This window comes from Ursus maritimus, unplaced genomic scaffold, assembly GCF_017311325.1.
Source record: "Ursus maritimus isolate PB19 unplaced genomic scaffold, ASM1731132v1 scaffold_8, whole genome shotgun sequence".
Classification (NCBI taxonomy): Eukaryota; Metazoa; Chordata; class Mammalia; order Carnivora; family Ursidae; genus Ursus; species Ursus maritimus.
In genome coordinates this window covers 49,295,005-49,317,808 of record NW_024426996.1, presented here as the reverse complement: position 1 = coordinate 49,317,808, position 22,804 = coordinate 49,295,005, and the positions used below count along the sequence as shown (strand labels likewise).

The 22,804-nt window shown below is 40.7% G+C and overlaps 1 protein-coding gene across 1 annotated transcript in view; it reads right to left on the bottom strand.

The window, feature by feature from the left end:
- Positions 1-1,539, bottom strand: part of APBB2 (amyloid beta precursor protein binding family B member 2) — a 359,825-nt gene extending 358,286 nt beyond the window's left edge. Inside the window, exon 1 of the mRNA XM_040625039.1 lies at positions 1,325-1,539. The gene's annotated coding sequence lies outside the window, so the exon portion shown is untranslated. The remainder of the gene's footprint in view (positions 1-1,324) is intronic.
- Between the last annotated feature and the right edge of the window lie 21,265 nt (positions 1,540-22,804).

Below are 22,804 nucleotides of genomic sequence, written 5' to 3'. Positions count from 1 at the left end.
ACAAGGGAAAAAAAAAAAAATCAAAGGCTTAAGAGACCCAAATCCAGAACAACAGATCAGGACGCCACACTGTTTGTTGGTTTAAATCAGTTAAATATTACAACAAATGACAAACCAATGCCAACCTCGCAAAGTTCCCTCATTTCTTGGAACTGAAGCACCACTGCTGGCATCATTTTATGATAATCCTTTAGGTATTCCACCTAAGTCATCAGGCGCAAATGGAAAGCCAGTGACTGAGGGACGTTTTAAAACTATGCCCTCCAAGAGCCCAGCCTCGCCAGGGCTTCCGACACTGGCCCTTATTCTCTTCTCAATTTTGGTCCTCACACCACTCGATCCATCCAAAAACGTCTGTGACAGTCGTGGCTCTAAACTGCGCAGAACTTGACTACAAAACGGCTACAACTCCAAATCTGATTTCTCCCATTTATTTTTGTTTCAAGTCCCACGCTCCCTCGGCCCTTCGTCCCCTGCCCCCTCAGTTCTAGAGAGCTTCATCGCGTTCTAGACCACCTCGCATTGTTTCTTTGGGACTCCGCATCCCTCCCTTCCTCCAGCACCGTTTTCATCGCACGAATGTCATTTCTATCGTTCAACCCTCCATTCCGCCCGGCGGGCAGCAGAGGAGCTTTAAGGACCCAGTGGCCAGCTTCCCCGATTCGGTCCCCTTCGCACAGCCATTTTCTAGTTAAAACGCTCTATGCCTCCGAGGGGGAAATGAACTTTTCCCCCTGTGATCTCTCAGCGCCTAGCATATGAACCCCCAAGAAACCAGCGCCGTCTCCAACTCCCCGGCAGGAGCGCGCTGCCGCCCCAAGAGGGAGAGCCCGACCGCACAGCGGAGGCCGGTGCCAGGGCAAGGGGGTGTGCGCTCTTCCCCGCCGGCGCCCGCGCTCACTTTTCCCCTCCGCAGTCCCCACCCGGACGCACCCCCTCCAACCCTGTGTCTCCCGCCCCGGCCCTGCCAAACCCGGGCTGCTGGAGGAAAGAGGGCGCCGGGAAGCAAGAGGGATGGAAGTCAAGGAGTGAGCCCTCAGTCGCCGTGCCACCCGGCCGGCCCTGCGGCGGGAGCGCGGGACGCACCGGACTCCGCAACGGGCGCCCGCTGCAGATGCGGCGGCAGCTGCTGCAGCTGTGGCTGCGGCGGGGCGGGCGGCAGTGGCCGCGCAGCCCCAGGGGCCGGCAAGAGAGGAGCAGCCGCCGGGGCTGCGCGCAGCCACTCGTCGCACGCCGCTGCCGCTGCCGCTGCCCGAGTCTCTCGCCAGCACTCCCGGGCCGCCCCGGGGTCCAGGGCAAAAGCAAGGAAGAAAGCGAGGCTCACCGGCGGTGCGCGCCGCGCTCGCTCCGGCACCGGCGCCCGGCGGCTCTGCTCCAGTCTCGCCTTTCCCGGAGCGCCCGGATCAGCTGCGGGTGCAGCGCACGAGCTTCCTACTTGAGACCAGGACGGGCTCCGGCGACTGAGCATGCCCAGTGCCGCTCCGCGAGTCCCGCGCAGGCAGCGGCGCCGGCGAGATTCCACTTCTCCAGGCTTTGGCGGCGGCTGCGCGAGGAGAGGCTGGAGGGGCCCGGCCAGGCGGGGGCCGAACGCGAGAAAGGCGGGGCTGGGGGCGGGGGCCGAGGAGGAGGGGGCGGGCTGCGCTCTTAGTGCGACCCCTGCAGGCAGAGGCTGCCGGGCCGCTGGGACCCTCGGTTCCCCTACTGCCTGGGAAGATGGCAGGGAAGCTGTGGGGACCTGGGTGTCGAGAGCCAAAGGCTGGGAGGCGCAATCGATGCAGCCCGGTATCCCCTCCATGTGGCCTGGCGTCTGTCTGCACCAAAAGGCAGTTGGGTAACCTCATTCCTGGCTAGTCTTTTCTCCCACATGTCTGCAATCCTTTATAATGCGAAAATGTACCCAGATGAGAGCTGCCCACACCCACCCAGCGGCAACTTGTAGGCGAGAACTTCTCCTTCTGCCTTCTTATCCAGAACCCCAGGCATATGCCACATACACACACCATTCCTTGATGTAAAAATCACAGCAGGATCACCTCGGGGGAGAAACATACCTGCAGGAGGGGAAAAGCATAATTTCCTTTTCACCCCCAGGAATATTACCTATAACTCGAATTGTACGCAGACAAGCAGAGTCCTGATAAGAATGGATACTCAGGAAACAGTAATCAGTGCTCTGCCCTGGACACTGACTTAGGGTTGTTCTTCAGTGCAGTGGTTGTCAAAACTCGAGTCTACGTTACAATCACCCCAAGGCTTTACGGAAATGAAATGCTGGGTCCCACTCCCAGAGTCTCTGAATGAGTAGGTGTGCAGTGGGGTCCAAGCATCTGTGTCTCTGCCAAGCTCCTTTGTAATGCTGGTGCCGCTGCTCTGAGGACCACACTTTGAGAACCAATACTATACATGCACATACACACAGCCTTACCTATGATCTGTGTCAGGAGGATTATGCTAAAAGTAAATTAATAGTAGCTATGAAGTTATGGCTTCTCCTCACTTACCCGCTCCCCGAAACTTCCAGAATGCACTACTTCCTCAAATAACAAACTCACATCTAGCTGGTCCTTACTCTTCAAGTGAGGAATCTCTGTGGTTATGGTGGGCAGTACTTATTGCTTCAAGTATCATGTATTTATTGAAGATCCTTAAGGTCTATAGTATGTCTGGGAATACCAGTGAATAAAAAAAACCCAGACCCCTGCCTCCATAGAGCTTACAGTTCAACGAGGTGGACAGACATCCACCAAATAATCACTCAAAAATGTCATATAAAACATGGAGAGTGCTAGGAGGGAGACCTACATGTGTATATAAAAAAAAAGTGTATAATGGGACCCTGATGCTGACTCATAGTAGGGTTGCAAGTAATGAGTGGTGGAAGGAAGCTGCCTTGCGGAAGACCGGTTTCCGGTGTTTGCACCCCTAAAACCTCTTCAATGAACAATTTTCCTCAGACCCATCTGAAGGCCAACAATCATATTGCTCCTTACTGTAACAGAAAAACAATATTGCCACTGAGAAATCCCTGTAAATCCATTAAAGTGCTCGCCCTTAGGGCTGAGACCCTGCACCCCAAAATCCCCCTATTGAGTCTGCGGACCACGGACAGCCGGAGGCCACAGTTTAACCCAATCTGGGGAAATGCAGACTGTGAACTGGAAAGCCCTCTAGTTCTGGTCTACGACCCTCACGTCCAGAGAGGCTAAGAAATTAGACAACCCAAGACCACCCCGCCCTTCGCCAGCAGGACCAGCCTCCACCCTTCCAGGCAGGTCCTCTTTCCGTGGCACTCTATTCCCACGAACCCCAGAGCTCCCCGCGGCCCTCCAGGAGTCCCACCCTGCTGTCCCCTCTCCCGGGGGTCCCGGGGCGACCAATGGCGCCCGCCCCTCCCGGCTCGGTCTACTCCAGACCGGGAGGAAAACCCGCGGTGGAGTCCTCGGCGGTGGGGCGGGGCGACGCGCGCAGGCGCAGTGGCCGCCAGGTTGGGCCGAGGAGGCGCCCAGCTCCACACCTGATGCAATCAGCCTTCCGGAAACGGGCCCGGCCGCCGCGCTCACCCAGGAAACGCTTCTGCGCCCTCCCCTGGCCGCTGCGCCCCCCGCCCGGGTTCCGAGCCACCTCGCTGCCCGACTTCGCCGGGAACGGAGGACGACATTCGGCGTCCCTCAGAGGACCCGCAAGAGTCGGCAAGTCACCGCCTGCGAAAGCAAAATTGCTGGCTGCCCTAATAGTGACGTGTAAACGGCCACTGAGTGTTCCGTGGCTGCTGGAGGAAATTCCCTTAATTATGTATTTCCAGAGAAGACCGGTGGAGGCGGGGAAGGCTTTTAACCTGCTTTGCTGGGATCCTTCCTTTCGTCCGCCGCCCGACACACATCTTCCACCCTCCCTGAAAGGAACGTTTATAGTAACAGTTTTAAGGCAGTGTGGACAGGACTCCCTGCTACCCTCTTCGTCTTCCTAAATATGTAACAGCGCGTTATCTCTGCTACATAAAGCCTTCCACCAAGCACTCATTTTATAAATAATTGCTTCCTCTGTACCTCATCATTTTAGTTTACAAAGAAAATCACTTCTCGTTTCACCGCCTCATGCAATTTTGATATCTATTGTGAGTGGGTTTTGTCCTTCATGCTGACTCACCCATGAATTGTTTTCTAAGGAAATGAGATATTATTCTAAGAACATTTCAAGAGCATGTTTATAAAAAGAATAGAAGTAAAAAATTTACCTCTCTAGTCCTTTAAGACTAAAGAGGAAAAGAAAAGACAAATTCAAGGAATTTTAGTTGGAAGGATACTTGGGAGATCATTCTAAAATAAAGCCTAGATCAACGCAGGTTTTACGAAAGACGTTTAGCTTTCTGTGGCCCAAAGAGGTCAATGACTTTTCCTTACTTAAGCAAAACAGCAGCAAAACTCCACTTAAACACAGATTTCTTAACACTCTACCCTAATGAAAAAATATATTTGTATTTTGCACAAACACTATACTGGGTGCAAGACTATATTACAATGCTGTGGGGTTTTTTTCAATCTAAAGATTACAAACTACAAAATCGGCAACAAACGGGATCCTATTACTTGTTGGTACTTCTGAAGTCATTTGTCTCTAAACAGTCCTTGATCTATCCAACACTATACAACCTACCCAGACATTTCTGAGATAACCAGAGACTAGGCTTTAAATATTTCCAATTTAAGTGGTATGAAATTCTTCAGAGCTTCAAGACATCAAGAAATCTTTTGAATCAAAATTTAGAGCCTCTAGTATTTTTGCTTGATCGTGTTGTATGAACTGTTTGAGGTTAAACCAAGGGAATTTTAATGATCACAACAAAATATCAGGGCTATGATATGCTACTGTACAGATTTAAAATAGTTTTAACAAAATGGAAATCAAAGTGAAATACAAAAGTAACTGCAAAACTCCTGCCTGCGATACAACTTGTCAAAACCCTATCTACCTTTTCATCTTGATTAATGTGTATTTCTTTTTATAATGCTCTGACATTTAGAGATCTGAGAGAGTACCTTTACTTATGCAGAGAGTCAAGTACATGTCAAAATACAGAGGAGCTAAGTACACACTCATCACAACAAGGTACTAGTTACAGAATAACGAAACTTTACCTGAGTGCTTAGCATGGGCCAGATCCTGGCTAAGCGTTTCACATAAGTTATTTAACTTAATCTTCACAACTGCCCCATGACTAAAGAGCTGTTGTTATCCCTGTATTACAGGTAGTGAAAGTGAAGTTTGAGAATGTGAAGTAACTAACTCAAGGGACAACACATTCAGTGACAGAAAGGGGATTTGAATACAGGCATTTTCCTGGAGCTCAAGCTCTTAAGTAACACTCCACACAGAAAAATGTAAATACAGAGAAAATGATTGTGATTTTTGTTTCATATAAGGAAGGAAGTGGAGTACTGTACTTATTCTCCTTCCAAAGATAAGACTTGGTAAAATTACCGTATTGTCCACACATTCGTAATTAATAAATTGTAGTCCCCAAACTTAGGACCAATCTTACCTGCAGATATGAGGCAGATGATCAAATATCTAGTGACTTTTCCAGAGTACCGGCAAGGCCTGCCCTCTGATGGACTCTCCATGTCCGGTTGGTTCCTCTAATCCTAAACTATCCAATTCGGTAGTCACTAGCCACATACAGGTTTTTTAATTTTAAATTAACATTAGGGTTAAAATTTCAGTTCCTTGGTCATATTAGCCACATTTCAAGTGTTCCATAGCTACATGGGCTCATGGCTAGTGTATTGGGTGGTGCAAGTATAAAACATTTCCATCTCTGCAGAAAATTTTATTGGACAATGATGCTCTAGCCCTTCATCCCAATAGTATGAGGCTTTAATCTTTCTTCAGTCTGCACCAGCCCTCCTCTGAGAGGACCATGTTTCTAGCTCCACCTTTCCCATGAGTTTCAGTCCTATTTTTTCCAAATTAAAATTACTGTCAGACTGTAGAATACTATCATGGAAAGATATAGGCTTTGGAGCAAGACTCTATTTCCCATCCCAGCTCTTCTATTTACCATCTGTGTAACCCTGGACAAATTATTTAACCTCAGTGAACCTTGATCTTATCTGGAAAATGGGCATTTTAATCTTTTCATCATGGGTTTGTTTAATTGAATAAAGATAACACATGTAAAGTTTCTGGTGGGCCTCACATATATTCCTTCCTTCCACCCCTATTTCAGGAAATGACATCACCAATTACTCAGATTTTCAAACTAGAAATCTCAGTCATCTTCATTTCTTCCTTCCTCCTCAACAGCCCTCATTATATTAATCATCAAGCCTGTTGCTCCCCTCCCAGGGATGCCTCTCAAATCTAGGCCCTCCTCTCTGCCCCCACTCCCGCTGGCCTCATTGGCTTTTCATGTGCTATTTCAGTATCCTGCCAACTGACCTTGGTAACACCCATCATTTCCAATGCCTTCCACCATGCTGCCGCCAGAGTGCTCCTTCTAAAAAGAGATGCTGATGATGTCACTCTCCTACTTAAAAACCAGTGATGACTTCTGGTTGCTTAAGGATAAAAACTTAACTATTAAACCTTAAGGACTCATGCGACCAAGCCCCCATTCCATTTCAAACCTACATTTGGCTCCTCTACTACCAACCTCCCTTTTAGCCACCCCTCCCTCAGCTCATAACTCTCCCTATATCACCCCTTCCCACCCCACAGCACCCTCTGCACCATGAACCAGGGCTCCAAGAGGCATTTCTACAACACATTATGGCCTTTCCTGTCTCTGCCCTTGCACACACCCTTCTCACGCTGAACTGACTTTTTTATATCTTCTTTACCTGGCAAACTCTACTTATTCTTCAAGGTCCAGTTCAGAGACTACCTATTCTACAAGCTTAGTCACCTTTCCCAGGGAAAGGGGGTGACCAGCCCATCTATGCTGTCACAGGTTTAAGAGTATAGATGCTATATTCAGGCTACCCGGATTTAAATCCTGCCTACGCCACAGTCCCACTGGTAGTTTTGAGAAAGTGATTTACCCTCTCCTAACCTCAGTTTCCTTGTCTGAAAACGTTGGTAATCATATCACGTACAGTTTAGTGTATAATAAGTATATAATAAGTTGAAAGTATATAATAAGATAATGCACATAAAGTTCATAACAATGTGCCCGGCTCATAGATACGCACTCAGTATCCATTACCTTAAAATTATTACTATTATTACCATCCGTTTTATCCTTTTGTCTTGATGCAGGTCTCTTTTTTTACATTTTATTTTGTTTAAAGATTTTTATTTATTTGAGAGAGAGTCAGAGCGAGAGAGATAACAGAGGGAGAGGGAGAAGCAGACTCACCGCCAAGCAGGGAGCCCAATGCGAGGCTCAATCCCAGGACCCTGAGATCACGACCTGAGCTGAAGGCAGACGCTAAACCAACTGAATCACCCAGGTGCCCTTTTTTTTTACATTTTAAATACCTACTTTACTTTCAAATTTTTTTAATTTCACATTTACGTTGATTTTACTTTCTATAAAAAGTGTTATTACAGAAATCCTTCGTATTCATTGAACAAAATTTAGGAAACACCAATAACAAACTAAAAAGACTAAATTTTCTATTGTTTGAGATATGTCTCTGTTGCAAACAAAAAGAATTCTAGTTAACTTTTCCAGAATAAAAAATTAGAGAAGGCACTGTCAGGTTGCCCACTGCATCAACACAAAGATGGAGAACTGTTTCAGCACAGGGTCAGGATCTATGGAAGACTGGCAGCAAATAATACAGACCAGACTACAGCGCAGCATGTCACCAATGGCACCATCCCACTGGCCACTTACTATGGCCACCGTTCCTGAACTTCTGCGACTTAGCAACACTTTCTCCCTATTCAAGCCAACAGCCCATACCTTAGCAGCCAGAAGGCAGAGAGAGGAAATGTTTGCCTCCCTTCAGATTCTCTGTTGGGACCTGGGGCCCGCCCACAACCCAAACTCGTACAATAGAAGATTCTCCAAAAATAGAAAAAGGGTCTCCCCACGCTCACTCCCCCACCTCATGATGCTTTACCCATACTTTATCACTCACGTGCAAGCATCATGTACTTCTCTGCTTTCAAGCCTTTGCTTATGCCATTCCCTTTGCCTGGAATATGCTCTGCTTCACACATGGGTCCGCTCACTCCTACTTCCTTCACCTTGTCCACTTTTCAAAATCATACTCATTCTACCAAGGCCAAGATTGTTCCTTAATCTACCACACAGGTTAAGGCTCACTTCTTGGCTCCAGAGCACATCATATGGTTTTGTAGTGCCTCATACATACAGTTAGACATTGTATCAGTCTTTGTTGCTAAACTGTGAACTCCTACTTCCCGCTTTACCACATAGAAGACACTCAATAAAAGCATGTTTAATGAATAAAAGAAAAAAAGAAAATTAGCTTTTATTAAGGTATTGTGTCAAGCACTTTACAATATTAACTCAATTTATTCTCCATTTATAACTCATTTTTTCCTCCAACAGGCAGTATCAACATTTTATAACAGAGGAAACTGAGGCATGGAGGGGTTAAGTTACTTTCCTAAGGTCACACAGCTATTAAAATAGAGGCAGAATTTGAGCAGAGAGGAGAAAGCTAATTGAATTAATCTGTAAATTTTCCCTAAGTATTGCAAATATATTTAGCAAATTTTATAAACCCTTATTCCACTGTTCTTCAACAATAATAGATGGGCTCTATACAGGAATTCATAGAAATTTAAAATATGATCACAAAAGCACACAATAAAATTCATCACAGTCTTCGTCTTTGCCCTTCCCCCAGGTGACCAAGAAATGTTATTGCAGACACTGGCATTTTATTGAACTGGTTCCGCCTGCAAAGAATTTATGTTCTTATGCTCAGGGCAATCTCCTTCCCTGGCTATATGATATCCTCTCACCCCTCCAGAAAATCCTTGTTTTGCTTATCTTCAGACAGAAATTTGAGTCCAGAGTGTCATTGTGCATGGTGTCTCACAATTAATCGTCCGCATAGATAAGGGCAAGAATTTAAATCTTGTAAATGGAGGAAAACCATCACCTTCATGTTCAAAGGGTACAACATAAATAATACCATCCAATCTAGAAAAATATTCAATTTTAAATTCATATAAACATAATGAAATAGAAAGGAGGAAATCTGAAATGAAAAATATTGAAAGACAGAAGAGGTTATAAAAGAACCAGAAATCATTTACAAGAGAAAAATGCTTCACTCATACCTAGAGGTAGACAGGAAATATATTGCTAATTTGCAAAAGAATTGATATTCTCCTTGATCAAGCAAAAAAATTTAAAATCTCCTTTCTCTACTTGCTCCTGCCAAGTATTTGGCTTTCACTTTTAAGCACTTCCTTACAAGGTCTGCAAAAAGAAAATAAGAAGGGAGAGAGGGGGGAAGGAGGGAGGAAAAGAGAGAGGAAAGAGAGGCAGACAAGGAAAATGTAGAAAAAGACCTAAAGATCTCTTTTAAAGATTATTATTACAAGTAAACATCTGTCATTAGGTTAAATGGCGCCTAGCTCCTTATAAATATCTGAGAGTATAAAAAGTGAATTTGGGAGTGAAGGGGCAATAGTATAGGAAAAAGAAGTGTAATAAAAAGTAATAGCACCGAATTAATACCTAACATGGAGGTTAGATATTAGGGGAAAAAAAGATTATTGGGAAGGTCAATTAGATAAAGGAAAGACTTCAAAGGAATATAGCAAGTGCCCCATCCCTTGAGACATTTAAAATTAACCTGGACAAAGAACTAGAATATATTTTGTAAAAAGCAATCCTTTCTGACAAGCCAGTAGATTAGTTCTAATTGATTTTTCTACCTCTAATTTCTTTAAATCTCTGAAATGCTATTCTTAGAAGACAAATGAGTTTTCTTTGAGAATGAATTTTCTGTCTTTATTTTAATGAAATGAGATATGATTTCTTATGGAAACAGTTTCCAAGCCAGTGACTTTGCAAGTAATAATTCTAACTATTATTTAGATTATAAAAGTTTACAAAGTTACATCATTAGTAAACATGATAAATTATTACATATTTCCTCCCATTGTGAACTGGCAATTGTCTTAGAATAAAATCCCCCAAACTGAAGGAATATGATGCAATTCAAAAACAGGAAAATGGAGCAGGCATATATTCTGCCAGTTTTGACCTTTTTGATCTAGGTTCATATCCTGTCTAGAAAGTTATCACTAAAAAAAAAAGAAAGAAAGAAAGAAAGAAAGAAAGAAAGAAAGAAAGAAAGAAAGAAAGAAAGAAAGAGAAAAGAAAAACTAGTTCCATTGAAAGATGTCAAATTTTGTATTATTGAATCAGGTAACAGTTTTGAGGCAATAAGGGACAATATCATCATGTACACATTATTTATCCTAAGAAAAGAATTATATTAGAAATGCACTAGAAAAAAACTTTGCCTGATGTCTTTGAATTTTCTTAGAGAACACTTTGTTTAGGAAAAGAAGAGGAAACACTAAATGAAACAGGAGGTGTATCTGTTTTTCCTTACATAGATATATATTTTTAAAGATTTTATTTATTTATTTGTCAGAGAGAGAGCACAAGCAGGGGGAGCAGCAGGCAGAGGGAGAAGCAGGCTCCCCACTGAGCAAGGAGCCTGATGTGGGACTCGATCCCAGGACCCTGGGATCATGACCTGAGCTGAAGGCAGATGCTTAACTGACTGAGCCACCCAGGCATCCCTCTCCTCACATATATTGGTTTTCAAACAAGTTCTACATTCTTTGATAAACTATGAATGAATGGCAATATGATTGGGAAAAAATATTATTTTTTTAAGATATTTATTTATTTGAGAGAGAGAGACTGAGAGCACAAGCAGGAGAGAGGGGCAGAGGGAGAGGGAGAAGCAGACTCCCCAGTGAGCAGGGATCCCTACACAGGGCTTAATCCCAAGATCCCAGGATAATGACCTGAGCAGAAGGCAGATGCTTAACAAAATGAGCCACCCAGGTGCCCCAGAAAAAAATATTCTTGATTAGGACTTTTTTATTTCTAGATCATAAAGATATTCTTCCCTGTTATATTCTGGTAAATTTTAACTATTGTGTCCTTATATTTTTTTTAAAGATTTTATTTATTTATTTTATTTGAGAGAGAGAGAGAGAGAGAGCACATGTGCTAGTGGGGGTAGGGGCAGAGGGAGAAGGAGAGAGAGAGATAGGCAGACTCCCTGCTGAGCACAGAGCCAGACACGGGGCTTGATCTCAAGACCCTAAGCACACGACCTGAGCTGGGAACCAAGAGTCTGCCGCTTAACCCATTGAGCCACCCAGGTGCCCTCTTAATTTTGTTTTTTACATTTGAATATTTAATTCATTTTCTAATATGTTGTGAGATACAGATATAATTTTACAATTATACCTATTCTAATGTTATGTATCAAACAATCCTTTTCATCTGTAATGCCACTTCTGTGACACACCAAGTTCTCACTGATCTGTTCCTAGGCTCTCTATTTCCTTTCACTCATTAATATTTATTTTGTTGTGCTAATACTGCACTACTTTAATTTCTATGCCTTCGTAATATATTTTGATACCTGGTCAGGCAGATTTTTCTTCTTTCTCCTGCTTTATCAAGACTGCCTTAGCCCTTCTTTCATGATATCTTTTCTTTATAAAATTTATAATAAACATACCATTTTTGATGAAAGATGTTTAGAATTTTGATTGGTGTTACATTTAATATAAATTAAAGATAACTGGCATTTTTATTTTGAATAATCTCATACACAGATGTATTATATTTTTCCATTAAGACTTTATTTTAACAAATAGTCTCTACATCTACTAAACTCTAAGCCCCTAAAGCCCATATAACTTTTCAAGTTTGAGAGTGATATTAGTAAGAAGATTTGAGTTTTTATATTATCCTAAATCTGCTGTTACTTTAGCTGAGACAAATCTCTTGGACATAAGTCTATTGTTCTCTCTTTATTTTTACTGGATTTAATCTTGGAAAAAGTCAGTGAGATGATGGAAGTCAGTTAAGCACATTGCCCTTGTCCAGGTGACTGGTGTTTATATAAATCCAGTGTGGTTTGGAGTATCAGTCTCAATTTTAATGAGATTAGGATGACAGTGCCTCATTTAAATTAATCTCCTCCGGTTTACAAGAAAATTCACAAAGAAAAATAAGAAATTTCTTGTAACTGGTGCACAGACCACAGACATTTAATAATCTGTAGAGTAAACACTAGAAGAAAGATAGCCAAAAATACATTATGTAAAGTTAAATAGAATACTAAAAGTATTTCAATAATCAAAATGAATATAAGAAAGGGAGAAAAGAATAACAAAAGCATGGAAAACAATCAGTAAAATAATAAAATTGTGGACTTAAATCCAATCATATTAATAATTACATTAAATGTAAGTGGTCTAAACACTCTAATTAAAAAAGAGAGATTCTCAGATTGGCTAAAAAAACAGAAGACCTAATTATACACAATTTATAAGAAAGCCAGTTTAAATATAATTATATAGATAAAAATAAAAGGATGAAAAAAGATATATAACGAAAACACTAATCAAATATTATTTTACTAGGGTTGCCATAACAAAATACCATAGACTGCATGCCTTGAACAACAGAAATTTATTTTTTCACCGTTCTGAAGACTAGAAGTCCAAGATCAAGGTGCCAACAGGGTTTCTTCTGAGGCCTCTCTTCCTAGCTTGCAGATTGCTTCCTTCTCTCTGTGTCCTCATATGGCCTTTCTTCTGTGCTCTGGAAAGTACCTCCCTCGTGTCTCTGCCTCTACTTATAAGGACACCAGATATTAGATTAGAGCCAAATCATATGACCCCATTTAACCTGGATTACCTTGTTAAAGGCCCTATCTCCAAATATAGTCACATTTTGATGTACTGGGATTAGGGCTTCAACATATGAATCTGGGACGGGGACACAATTTCATTCATAACATCAAAAGAAAGCTGGACTGGCTATATCTATTTCAGGTGCAACAGACTTCAGAACAAGAAAAATTACCAGGTTTAAAGACAGACATCACATATTGAGAAATGGGTTGATTCATCAGTAATACACAACAATCTTACTGTGAATGCACCTGAAAATTAGAGCTCAAAAATACACAAGCAAAAACTGATGGAAATGAAAAGAGAAACATACAAATCCACAATTATACATGGAGACTTCAACAGTTCTCTCTCAGTAATCATAGAACAAGTAGACAAAAACTCAGCATGGATATAGATCTGACTACTCTATCAACCAATTTGATCTAATTGACATTTACAGAACATTCTGACCAACAACAGAATACACAATCTGATCATAACAGAATTAAATAAGAAATTATTTAATAAAGAATGATATCTGGGGGTGTCTGGGTGGTACAGTCAAAGTGGCTGCCACTTGGTTTCAGCTCAGGTTGTGATCTCAGGGTTGTGAGAACAAGCCCTGCCTCACACAAAGTGTGTGCTCAGCACAGAGTCTGCTTCAGATTCTCTCTCCCTCTGCCCCATCCACTTGTGCTCTCTCTTTCTCTCTCTCTCTCTCTCAAATAAATAAATCTTAAAAAAAAATAATGATATCAGGAAAATCCCCAAATATTTTAAAAGTAAATAATGTACTCCTAAGTAATCTATGGGCTAAAGGGGAAATCTCAGGGCAAATACGAAATAGTTTGAATGGAATGAAAATGAAAATTCCAAATATCAAAATTTGTGGATGCAGCTAAGAGTTTAAAGGAATATTTACAGCATTTACTTTAAAAAAAAAAAAAAAAAAAGGAAAGGACTCAAATCAATAATCTAAACTTCCATGCTAAAAAAGCAATTTAAATCCAAAGTAAGTAGAAGAAAGGAAATAATAAAGAGTATTAATGAAATAGAAATTGAAAAAATAATACAGAAAGTCAATGAAAGTAAATGCTGGTTCCTTGAAACAAATCAGTAAAATTGGCAAGCCTCTAGTTAGACTGGTCAAGGAAAAATAAAATTTATAAATTACCAGTATCCGATTGATAAAAAAAATATTGTTAAAAACTTTATGCTAATAAATTTGATGTCCTGGGGAAAATGGCTAAATTTCTTAAAAGACAAAAATTATCAAAACTCAACCAAGAGGGAAAAGAAAACTTGAAAAGCCCTACATACCTTAAAGAAATTGAAAACATCAAGCCGCTGGTGAATTTTATGAAACTTTAAAGGAAGAAATAATAAAACTTGTACATAAACTCATTAAAATAGAAAAGGAGGAAAAACTTCCTAACTCATTTTATGAGTCCAGAATCATTTGATACCAAATCAGATAAGTACAGACAAAAAAACAGAACTATAGAGAATATATGTGCAAAACCTTTTATCAAAATTTTAGCAAATTGCTTCCAACTATATATAAACAAGTTGTTGTATATGTGTGTGCATATGTTTACTAAACCTCTGAAAGGAAATCAGATTAAAAAAGAAGATGTAAAACTGTCTTTATTTGTAAATGACGTGATGGTGTATATGGACAATCCCGTGCCATCTAAAATAAGGCTGCTAGAACCAAAAGTAAACTTAAGAAAGCCACAAGGTATAAGGCCAACATTAAAAGACCAAATCAAAACAAACCTCAAAATTCACTGAATTTCAATTTACAAGCAATGAACAATTGAAAAAATTTTTAAGATTATGATAGCATCAAAAAAATGTATTTCTAGTTACCAGAAAAATTTTAGAACATTTATGACAGCATCAAAACATCAGGAATAAAAATAATGAAAGATGTGTAGAACCTTTTTGCCTAAAACTACAAAATATTGCAAAGAAAAGTTAAAGAAAACCTAATTAAATGAAGAGACATGCCATGTTTGTGGATTAGAAGAATCAAAACTGGTAAGGGGGCAATGGTCCCCATATTGTTCTATAGATTCAGCACCTTCTCAACCAAAATCCTAGCATACTTGTCTACAAAAATTGGCAGGCTAATTTTAAAATGTGTCTAGAAAGCCAAAGGACTTAATTTCTAAAAAAAAAAAAAAAAAAAAAAAAAGCCTTTTCCACATTTTAGTTTTTTGTTATAGCAGCATCCTACTCCCAGGTACCGATATCTCCTTTAGTTCTGTGTTACTCTGTAACAAATTACCCCTCGTCGCTGAAAACCACATTTATTATCTCACCTTTTCTGGCGGGGGCAGGCATCTGGGAACATCTTAGCTGGGTCTCCTAGGGTCTCTTATGAGATTGCAGTCAAGCTGTTAGTTGGGACTACAGTCCCCTGAGGGCTGGATTGGAGGAGGATCTACTTCCACACTTGCTCACATGGTTTTTGGTAGTCCTCAGTTTCTAATTGGCTGTTGGCCAGAGACCTCAGTTTCTCCCCAGGTGAGCAGTCCAAGTATCATCACAGTATAGCATCTGGATTCCCTTACAGAAAGTGACCCAAGAGAAAGATGGGAAGGAAAAAGAGAGAGAGAGAGAGAGAGAGAGAGAGAAAGGGAACAAGGCAGACCAGACCAGACCAAGACAGAAGCCATAGTGTCTCTTAGGGTTTATTTTTCCTATCTGCGTAAATAATATTAAAAGAATTCACGCAGTTTTTAATTTTTAAAAAAGATGTTATTTACTTATTTTGAGAGAGAGAGCAAACGAGCATGAGCAGAGGCAGAGGGAGAGAGAATCTCAAGCAGACTTCCCACTGAGCACAGAGCCCGACATGAGGCTCAGTCTCACCACCCTGAGAGCATGACATGAACCAAAATCAAGAGTTAGATGCTTAACTGAGCCACCCAGGTACCCCAGAATTCATGCATTTTTATCAAATAGCACATTGTTCATGAAAGAAGAGTTTTAATTTTTTCCATGAGAAAACTATAGAGCTTCATTTTAAGCAAGTGATAATAATAATATTCATTAAATAAAAAGTAAAATATTTTGAGCATTTACTGTGTACCACACACTCCATTGAACACAGAAATTAAGTGCATGGTCTTTGGCACAGACGGCTTGTTGCTGCCTTTCTGTTCTACAGTTTATTGTGCCTCTGGGCAAGTTCTTTAACTTCTCTGTGCTTCAGCGTCCTTATCTATAAAATGAGGGTAATGATAGTAGTTACCACATAGAGTTGTGAGAATTAAATGGGTCATCTGATATGGATCTCCTAGAACTGGCTGGCATCTAACAAGCACTGTGTAAGATTGAGCTAATATCCGTATTAGGTAGTGTTTACAAACATCACCTCATGTAATACTCAAAATATCCTAAGAGGTAAGAGTGATTATTATTTTGCTACATAGGCAGGGCAGTTGAGCCTTGGAGTGGTAGGTTAAGTAATCTGCCTAAACATACACAACTGAGTGGCAGAACTGAGTTCTGTGCAGTTCTCTGGGTAGAGGTTACCTAAAAAGGTGGGGGGGCGCGCCTGGGTGGCTCAGTCATTAAGCATCTGCCTTCGGCTCAGGTCGTGATCCCAGAGTCCTGGGTTCGAGCCCCGTATTGGGCTCCCTGCTCGGTGGGAAGCGTGCTTCTACCTCTCCCCTGCCTGATGCTCCCCCTACTTGTGCTCTCTCTGTGTCAAATAAATAAAAAAAAATATTTATTAAAAAAAAGTTGTAGATGTGGGTGGAGAGAGATGGAAAATGAAGGCAGAAGCTAGATTAGAGAACTCATTAGCTACTGTAATTTTTCAGAAGTAATGTTAAAAGAATATTGAAATAGAAGAAATTTTAGAGTGCCTGGCTATACAAATCATAACATAGTTCTTACAGGAAAAATGAATATAAAATATCAGGTAACAGAAAATCTGGCAAGATTACAGTGAAACAGAAGAAAGACGTTTGAGAAGCTACCACACATCTCCAAAGTCTAACCAAACATCGAGATCCCTTTTCTGTGGTACTACTGGAATACTTCCAATAACTGGAATTGCTTTTGCTTTTAGATGCCTATCTGTCATTCAGGTCATGGTAGACGTTACGCCTGTGCAAAAATATTCCAGTTCTCCTCTTCCTGGAAATGTGGTAGAATTGCATTTCCCACTCCCTTTTAATTCAAGCATGACTATACAGCTTGCATTGTCCAATGAATTATGAGTGGAAATGATGTGTGTCATTGCCAAGTGGAAACTTCGAGAGCCAGTATGCCTTTTGCTCATGTCCAGGTGATATCAGCCTGGATCCCTTGGGGACTATCACAAGTAGAGCCTCCCCTTGACCTTCTTTGGACATGTAGTGTGAGCAGCTAGTAAACCACTGCTGTTTTAAGCCACTGGGATTGGGAGGTTGCTTGCTACTCCATGATAACCCATCTACTCTGGGACGATTATGCATGGTCTTAAAACCTTTTCTTTTTAAGAAGAATTGTGACGTTTAAAAAGCCTTAGTCCAGAAAACATTTTGTTGAACCCTATTACTAGTTCATAAGGTATTTTCCAAAGCTAACTGCAGTTAGCATTTAGCAGTTTATAAACTGACTCTCGCATCCCTAGAACTGAAGCCATCCTAATTCATAAAGGAGAGATTATTAGCTTTTAAGACTCTTCCCTAGTGTGTCAGTTGACCTGAAACAGAAACCATCAAAAGTTGGCAGAGCTTGCAGTAAAGAAAACCAACATCAAACATTAAATATGTTAGAGTGGTAACGTTCCTGTGGGACTAGGACCATCAGAAAACAAATGCGTTGGGTCCTGTTTTTACCATTTGAAAAACAACAAAATGGAAAAGAAATACACGTTAAAAAATAAATGGATGTCAAAGGCATATGCAACGAGATACAAAGCCGAGAAGTTCCTAAAGATCACCTTTAATATGAACCACCTCAATTTCTCAGCAACGATTGTTTTGTCCATGGCTCCTTTAGTATTCATTACAGCCATTTATTTTTTTAATTTTTTATTTTAATTCCAGTTAGTTAACATACAGTGTTTTGTGGGTTGCTCATTAGAGAAATTTAAAGTAGAGTGGGTAGGAATATCACACATTTTACCCATGTTTACAGCATAATATACACGTTAGTTAAAGAGGTGGCCTAAGAATAGACAATAAAGAAACAGGAAAAGTAAGAAATATATACAGTAATTTTTAAAAAACAAAGAAAAGTAGTCTTACTTACTAAACAGAAGAAGGTCCAGAGGATATCCCTTCAAAAGCAAACACATAGAAGTAAATACAAAACAAATTATCAATTAATTATGGGGGATTTGTTAATTTTGGAACATACTAAAACCTGACAATGATAATAATAATAATAATCATTATCATTTTGGAATATGTGTTGTTTTCCTCACAAACTTGTTTTCCTCTCAATTGTCTTGGCCTAAAAGCTATCCAAAAGTATAAAACATGATTTCACCTGAAATGAGGCTTTAAGGATAAACATTTTCTTTTTGAAACTTTTCAGTAAAATAGGAATAATTTTTGCCCACATGGCCCCCATTTTCCTAACTGCCTTACGTTGCTCAATAACTGGGGAGCAGGAGAGGTTCCCCTCACCCTCAGAACTGCCTAACGCCCAATTCCTATGTGACAAGAAGTCTCGATCGGACTCATCGACCAGGCTAGTAATTGAGGTCCTTGTCTTTTGGTCCTGATCTCCTCCATGGCAACATTCATTTAAACAAACATATTTGAGTATCCACTATGTCCTAGGCAATGATTTGGTGATTGTGCTATTTGACCTGCCGTTCCAACACGGTTCAACAGTCAGAAATATTATAAAAGACACGAGCCATTATCAGGCTCATCTCCGACTCACTGTTACCGGTTGAATTGTGTCCCCTCCCCAAAAAGATAAGTTGGAATCCTAACCCAGTACCTCAGAATGCAAGCTTATTTGGAAATAGGGTCATTATAGAAGTAATTCATTAAGATGAGGTCATACCGGTGTAGGTAGGCCCGGAAACCATGATGATTGATGTATAAGAAGACAGCCGTGTAAAAACGCAGAAACATCAGGAAAACGCCACATGCAGCTGAAGGAGAAGATGGGACAGATGCATCTTCGAGCCAAAAACCCCAAGAATTGCTGTCTGTCAGCAGAAGCTAGGAAAGGGACATAGAACAGATTCTCCCGCGAGCCCTCAGGAGGAATCAAGTCTGCTGACACTTTGAACTTGGATTTTCAGCCCCCAGAATTTCGAGGGAATAAACTTCTGTTGTTTCTGTTTTTATCACCTTAGCCCTAGGAAACCCACACACCCGTCCACTCCAAATAAACACCTTTATATAGAGATAAACGTTGTACAGGAAAAATTTTAGTATCATAAACTAGTGTTTCAAAACTTCAGAGATTGTCAAAGGTATCAAAGTCTGAAAAGACTTGCAAAATGTTATTATCCTTTTCTGTGGTGATACATTGATGACACACTTAAAAAAAAAAAAAAAAAAAAAAAAAAAACAAAAAAAAAAAAAAAAAAAAAAAAAAAAACAACCCCAGGCTCAGAGTTAATTTATCTCCATTTCATTTCAGTCAACAAAATGGGTGGCGAATAAAAAGGGAATGAATGCTGAGTAGGCAGAAACAACAGATATCCACCAGGTGAACCAATCCAATGTCCTCTACAAGTAGTATGAAATAATTGCATTTGCTAAACATGCAGAAAACAGCCCCTATACCCTCAAGCTACTAAACGTCTTACTATGTATTGACAGTGACTTACAGACCTGTCCAATTCTCTTAGACCGGAGAAAACACGGGCAGAAATTAGAAGAAATTAATTCAAAGAGAAACAAGAAAGAAAAGAATTAATGTGGGTAAATTCTTTTCACCAGGCTCCGGACATCTATGCTGAGCACACAGTCTTCCACTCCCGAGTTGTCACAGCCACTTCTGTAAGGAAAACTCTTTCCTGAAAGACTGCCCTGAACTTGGGTGCGTCAGGCTGGGCTTCCCTCCCCATCTTCCCTTTCACATTCGCTCTTCATCCTCTTTACAGAAGGAAGGCACATCTCCCTCAGCAAACTGATTCTAACTGGTGCATTGCCTCGGGTGTAAAACCAAGCAAAAGGACAGTTCAACATCCTGCCTGTGGCACTGAGGCAGCTAAAGATCATGGAGACTGGATTGTCTTACAAGTCCGCTGATTCCAATTCTTTGCAGTTAACGAAATTGCAGGTGAAAGGAGTGAAGTTGTCAGCTAACAGATGACGGAACCTAATTGTTAGGATTTTTGGCATATAACTTAGATGGAGTGCAAAAAAATGTAGTGACGTTGCTACCACAAAATTCTTTCCATTCCCATCTTTTTTTTTTTGATATGAACAAGCTTTCTCAGAGCTCTATCTGTAACACCGAAAAATGGGAATGGAATTGATGTTACGCCCTGTCTCAACAGTGGGAGAAGAAAGTTTGCTATTATTATTATTATTATTACCATGATAAACCTTCTAGCAGTAGTAGTGCCTTTATTTATCCACAAATACATAAACTCATTTTTTAAATGCAGCCTTATTCATCTTAAGATATGCACTTCCAAAAAAATTGCTTTTTGTGTTTAATAATTATCCATAAAATTTGTGATATATTTATGATATTTTGATTAATAATACACTGATAATAATAGTAACTCAAACTAGAAGATACTTTCAAATATTTAAAGACTTAGGGCACAAGAATAAGAATAAAATTGAATTTCTGTATTGCAGAGAATTATGTTAGAATGATAAATAAAAGACTTTGAGGCATTAAAATACATTACATTAGGATGAAATTTTCTGGGAGAAATGGAATTGAAATATGAGATAAAGACCAAAAAGAAACAATGTAAAACGTTAATGAACAGCTGGCCTAAGTATTTTAAAAAATAGATGATAGTATCAAATTTTTATGGAATTTATTTCCATTGGGTACATCTAAAAGAGTACAACTCTAACAATATGTCTAATGCACCAGAAATTATATTGTTTGCACTGATTTAAGCTTATGACAAAAAATTTTGTATGTCAATTAAAAAATGTATGAGGGGGTACATTGTTTATGGCCCCTGCTAGCCAAAAATGTTTGAAGAACAGTGATCTAAAGGAGAGACAAGATGGATATTTTTATTTTTATTTTTTAATATTTACTTATTTATTGGAGAGAGAGAGTGCACACGTGGATGCAAGAGCAGGGGCAGGGGGCAGAGGGAGAGGAAAGGAAGAGAATCTCAAGCACAGTCCCCACTGAGCACAGAGCCCAACACGCAGTGCTCGATCTCATCATCCTGAGGATCATGACCTGAGCCGAAATCAAAAGTCGGATGCTTAACAAACTGAGCCACCCAGGGACCCCCAGGATGGATATTTTTAAAGGAAAGTAACATAATAGGGTACTGTATGAGTCCTAAGGGAGCCCGCTAAGAAGCAGATACGAATGCTTAGGAGGTGGTCACACCTGCGGTGGTTTGAGAGCAGGTACAGAAGGAGGTAAGGTACTGGGGTAAAGGCAGTCTGGCTGCCAAAACTGGGCAGAGACTCAGCTTCTAGTCCCAGAGACTTGAGATGGTCAGAAAATACTTCATATTCACCACACTCACAGCTTCCTTATTAATTTATAGTCAAAACTACAACTATCACCTTCCTGTATGATGTGATAGAAGCCAAATTGCAACCAGAAGGTCATCTGCTGGCTCCAGTGGAGTCAGAATAAGGGTGAGAATGGGGTGACACCAAGAGCAGAATGATCTAAGGTCCTGACAGCCTGTTGCACCCATGTGATAGTGGCAGGAGGACCCCTGCTCCTGCACTGAAGGACTCCCATTTAGGGGTCAGGCTGTACTCCTGGGCAGGGTTGGAAAGGATCCTGCCAGCCCCTGGCTCTTGGGGCTTCCTTGTCAATGCTAGACAGTGGTTTCTCGCATCCATTTACGATACTAGGATCAGATTGATCATAATCTAATTCCAATCCTTTCTCCTACGTTTGACCTGCTGGTGGCCTAAACTGAAGTTTTGACAAACCCATTCCTCAGTCACACATTTACAGACAACAACTTGGCCTCCTTCCAACATAAGATGAATTACATGCACTATATGTGGATTTTTTTTAACTATCAGGTAAATTTTTATTCCCAAATTTTTATGGGAATAAGAATGTGGGGGTCTCATTCCCATGTATCATTTATGAAACATGTAATAAATGCAATTATAAAATCAGCATATGAGAAGAAGAAAATTTAGCATATTAATTATTCAAAATAACGACTAATAAAGTTAGCTCAGCACTGTACTGAGCACAGCCACTTTGAAGACAGTCGACTAGGAAGGAAGCTTCATTAATTCAGTGCACATTTATTGAGCTCCAACTAACACACCGAAGCATGCCAAGATCAGAAGATAGGAAGAGAAGTAGGGCAGACTCTGCTATGGAGCTTTTACCGGGAAGCAGGTAATTCTCATACGATATGGTAGGTGCATAGTCAAGGAATAAAAGAGGGTTCTAGAAGCACAGTGGAGAGGAATGAGGGATAGGCTTCACAGAGGAGATATTTTATCTCTATCTTAAAGGAAGAGCAGAAATTTACTAAGAGGAGACAGGAAATAGTCATCCAGCATTGAGAGTACAATCAATATCTGAGATCTGCAAGGGCATTGCATCTTTAGACAATGATACGAAGTTCAGTGTTCCCGGAACTTAGGTTTTGTGGGGGAAGGTGCAGAAAGTGAAGGAGGTTTGGACTTGACCAATCTGCACTGAAACGGTATGGGTATGATTTCACAAGGACTGAACCTGTGGGCAAGCAGAGAAATCGCAACCACCCTAGACACCCTGGATAGACACAGGGGGCCAGATGGTGGGATATAAAACATAAAAATTT